This window comes from Asparagus officinalis, chromosome 3, assembly GCF_001876935.1.
Source record: "Asparagus officinalis chromosome 3, Aspof.V1, whole genome shotgun sequence".
NCBI classification, from domain to species: Eukaryota; Viridiplantae; Streptophyta; class Magnoliopsida; order Asparagales; family Asparagaceae; genus Asparagus; species Asparagus officinalis.
In genome coordinates this window covers 61,074,779-61,079,826 of record NC_033796.1, presented here as the reverse complement: position 1 = coordinate 61,079,826, position 5,048 = coordinate 61,074,779, and positions in this window count along the sequence as shown.

The window sequence follows — 5,048 nt, the reverse complement described above, 5'->3', positions numbered from 1 at the left end:
GTCCGACGCCCTTCAGCCATCGACGCTCACCAAATCTCCAAACTCAGCCATGACCAGCACCCTCCTCCCCTCCGCATTCAGCCCGAACCGCCCAGATCCGCTCCGACAACCACGCCCAAGAACCCCGAGCTCCTCCTCCTTCAGCCCGTCGCCGATCAGCCCTCCGACGTCGCCATCTCATCTGTGCCATCCCTGAGCTCCTCGTTGCCACGCCGCTGTCCTCGCCGGGCCTCTCACCCCGTCGTGCCTTCGCTCGTCTCCCCTTCGCCACCCCGCGTCCGATTCGACCTGCGTTGTCGGCGTCGATTCGTTCGACGAAACCCCGAGGCAAGATCCCTTTCTTTTGACTCGTCATTTCATTTTTTAGATATAATATGAATTAATTACATGCTTCGATCTGACTGTGATTTGGTTATGTCACCATATGAATATTGATATTATCTGCGTGGGTTGTGGATGCTTAATATTAATAATGATATTATGATAAGTAATTTAAAGAAATAATTATTTTGTGCAAAATTGGTTATTTTGAGATGTTTTTAGAATTATTATGATGAGAAAAAGATTTATTTGGAAAAATGGTTTGGTTTGAATGATTATTAGAACAGATAATTTAAAATTATTTATTTCGAAAAATGGGTCATTTTGAAAAGTTATTTTCGGCAAAAGAATTATATTTTTGATAATTATGATGATTAAAAGAATTTATTTCGGCAGCAGAATCATTTTTGGATAATTATATTAATTATATTTTGTTAAAGAATTTATTTGAAAACGGAATCATTTGAGGAAAATTATGGTAATTTTAAAAGAAATTATTTTGGAAAAGGAATTATTTTTCTGAATTACATAGTTGTTGTCTATGATTACATTTCATGTTTTATGAATATTTTACTATATTCGACATGTCATGATGTGGTTGCGTGAAATTAGTGTTATTATTATCTCATTGTTGTGATTGAGAACCATTAGTAGTTCATGACTTAGTGGTCTCGTGCGTCATGAACAGACTTAGTGACATGTGTGAGTGTGTTAACTGATTAGGTGGTGAACCCGAGTTTCAATGAGAATTGTGGTTGATTTAGAAAAACAAGAAGAGTTGGGATGGGGAAGTTAATGTTCATGTGATCGGATAAGGCTGTTGATATATCTTCCAGACTCGCGTCAGTGGTTGGTGTCGCTACTGGGGTTGGTTTGTAGGGCTAAAGTGAAGTGTGTACATCACTTTAGTCAGTGTGATTGTTTCGTCACCCGAGTTGTGCTTGAGTTCGGACCAGGCAGAAAACAGTTTACGTGTAGTCCTCTGGCCGCATGTGTAGCGGGATTGGATGCACGTAGGGGATTTGTTAACAGTCAGTATACGATGACAGGAGCGTTGACTCTGTGTGAGATGTGACCAGTGACTTGTTATAGAATGTCTAGTTACGTGACATTGTTTCTTGGCTAGGTAGGATTTCTTGTGAGATGTATGCCAGTTGTGTTTCTTTTCATACATAGATCGGGGATAATATTTAATTATCTACAATTTGAGACAAATGATATATACATGAGGGTTTTCCTGTTTGGATTATTTCGCTCGACGTACTACATCTCATATTGTAGATAATTAAATATTAATTCCATCTATTGTATGCCTCTGTTACTTGGATGATTAGACTGATCGCTAGCTACATGATCTCGTTACCTGATCGATTCTGGATGCTTTATGTTATCATGATTTAGTAGTGTTTTCATGTTGATTTGTGGATTTCAATTGTACGTTCTTTTGTTGTTTCTGTTATCGTATCATTTTTCGCATTGGATTTCTGTTCGTTCTATTTTCTTTATGGGGTCGGGTCTTGCCGTGTGCCATACACGCTGACGTACACCTGTTTTCTCTGGTGTACGTCAGACTTAGAAGAAGAACATGTTCAGCTTGGAGATGCGCCAGAGCCGAGTATTCTCAGTAGGAGTGCCTTGTAGATGGAGCAGAAGAACAAGTTGAAGTTTAGTTATTCCTTTCACTTTATTTTCGTAGCATTTCCTTTTCCGCCTGATCATTGTATTTTATATTCTCCAGTATTTCATTCAGATAGTTTGTATAAGGGCATGTTGACCCGAATATTATGTCTCGGATGTTATCTCATTTGTGATATGATATTTTTATTCTGAGTTTGTCTATTATATTCTTGTTGATTGTGATCGGGGACCTGTGACTTCGCGTTGTATTTATTTCCAGACGCTTAGCGTATTGGATTGAGAAGAAAAGAAAGAGAAAAAAATAATAGTGTATATTTCTTCTCAATCTAATACGTCGCGGGCTTGTTCATGTTCCGATTCCCCGGTATTTTGGGAAGCGGGGCGTGACAGGTAAAAATGATGATGAGTCTTCGAGCAATACCACAAAATCATTAATTTCCTTAGCTCTTGGGACCAACACATGAGCCGTTATATTATCTAAAAATCTCGTTCCTCGTGTAATGTGCAACATCGTTGAATATTATCCATAAAGTGTGCGAAAATCAAGTGTTGCTCCACCCCATTATGGATATCTCTAATTATCGTGTTCGCATCTTCTTCAAATATTATCTTTCCACATCCAATGTCAAGAGCAAATGTAATAGATTCCCATACCGTTTGGAATTCTGCATGCTTAGAATTATCTCCTATCCAAATACTATGATAACTATATTGCAATAGTTAGTACTATATTATGATAATTTATATGCTATTTCTAGACTACACAAAGAGATTAACATTTATATTAGTATTCCTCACCATGGATTTTTTACATGTTAGATGCACATATCAATATATTATAGTATTGGATTAGATGTTAGATGTTTAACTAAATATTTTATTATCATAAATTATGATATAAATTATAAATATAAGTTACGATATTATTATCTTATATATTAATATTGTATATTTATTGTGTAATATCTAATATCTAAAGTGAAATATTTATCTTATTTAACATAACACTAATATTGGTAAAATTAATAATATGTTAGTTATTATGTTTAGTACAAGAATAATTATGGTGTAATAAATAGAATAAATTGAATAAATTAAAATTTATAATATATATTTAGTTCTTAGTATTTGTTCTCATGTTTATTTTAAAAATAACTATAGTGTAATAAATAGAATTAACTGAATAAATTTCAATGCATTATTGTGAATTATCAAATTTTAGAAGGATGAAAGAGGCAATCAAAAGTTTTAACACTAAAATCATCTTTTATATGTAGTATAAACATAGATTTATTGGTCGTTGTTTGTTGAGACCCCACTTCCACTCTGATTGGAGGCAGCAAGCCTTGAGTACCAGCCGCATACTCTTTTAACTCTGGATTGAATCCACACCCCAAGTACTGAATCTTCTTCATCCTTATTATTTATTTTTTTTGTGGTCGCAGAAAAATTTATAAGTCAGCATCATCCTATTGAGTCCATGGGCTACATGAGTATGCAAAATGTAAGTTTTCATTTTTGTTGACAAAAAACTGCGGCACTGAATAATTATTTGATGAAGAATCAATTTTCCTTTGAAAAATCTGCCGGCACGTTCTGGTCCAAGCACGAAGGATATGACGGGCGGTGTGAGGGTGGCTTGGACCTAATCCTAACCGTGTTCCGATATTAGTAGCCCACGTCTTTGCATAGTTTGATTATTACTCCCCCACGTATTCATATTTCGAAAGTACTCTTGCTAGTTTTTTGAAAATAGTTCCCAAACCAGTTAAATATAAATAAACGAATATTGCATTACAAATCTAACATCTGCTAATAAGAGGGACTAATTTCGAAATAGTTATAAGATTTGAGGGACTAGTTCAAGATTTTAATCATTTTGAGGATTAATATGAAAATATTAGAGATTGAGAAACTAAAAATAGAGAAGCAATCCTAGGGATTTTCGCTTACAAACCCGATGCTTTACCCTATTACTACTTAGACCCCACGTAGTCTTTATGTTCTCCTCCCACACAAACTACAAGTTCACTTACCTCTTGACCCAAGTATAGAAATACAAAAGTGCACAAACTATGTATAATGGGTATATATGTAACTATACACCCTAACAAAGTATGTAAGCTCACGGTCACCTGGGGGCGAGCAAACTTCGGTTTAAATGGAACAAACTGACCGAACCATCTGATTTTTAATAGTTTGGTTCAGTTTGGAAATCACTTGGGTTCAGGTCGGGTTTGAAACTCTTAAAACAGTGCCCACCGAAATGACTGAATACCCTAAAACCACTGAATTACATACCCTCTCACACGCTACGTGGGCCTACCCACTATACTTGATCCCACATTTAAAGTGCTCACTCAATTGCCAAATGATTTTACAATAAATATTAGAGAAAGCGAGGGATCCACATGCTGTTTCCCTTTTCCTAATGTTCGAATGAAAACATGCCTTTCTTCGTACGAATTACGAGGCAACCACTATGAAAAAAAAATCACAAGCTTGGTTATTTATAATCTTCTTTGGTCTTCAATATCACCATTTCTATTTCTTTTTTATACTTTTGACCGTGGCGGAAACCCATACTTTCTCAGTTACGGCTATATCCCCCACTCCTAGTGCTCGGTGACAAATACTCTTGTTGCTTGGTGACAAAGCTCATAATAACCGAGAAACTGACCGAACCGAACCGATTCAGTTCGGTTTCATTTATAAACCGGCTCGGTTCAGTTCGGTTCGGTGTGTTAGAAAATCGTAAAACAAATACTGCACCTACCGTTTGCTCTCCCCTACTCACCCCAATCTCAAGGAGGATTGAATAACAAATTCCGGCAACGTGGGGGGTTAAAATGGAAAACCAAAATGCGGATATGGGGGCAGATGGACCCAATTCGCGTGTATGTGGTGTGGGGGAGTTCGCCATTGTGTTGCGGGCCGGAATCATCCACACACCACCAGATAATATTTCTCCCTCGTCAATTTGTCATTCACACTTGGTTGGTTACCTGATAATAGAAAGAGGAGACCAGCAATCAGGAAGAAGGGGGAAAAAAAAGAAAAAAAAAGAAATCCGCTGGAAATAGCGTCAT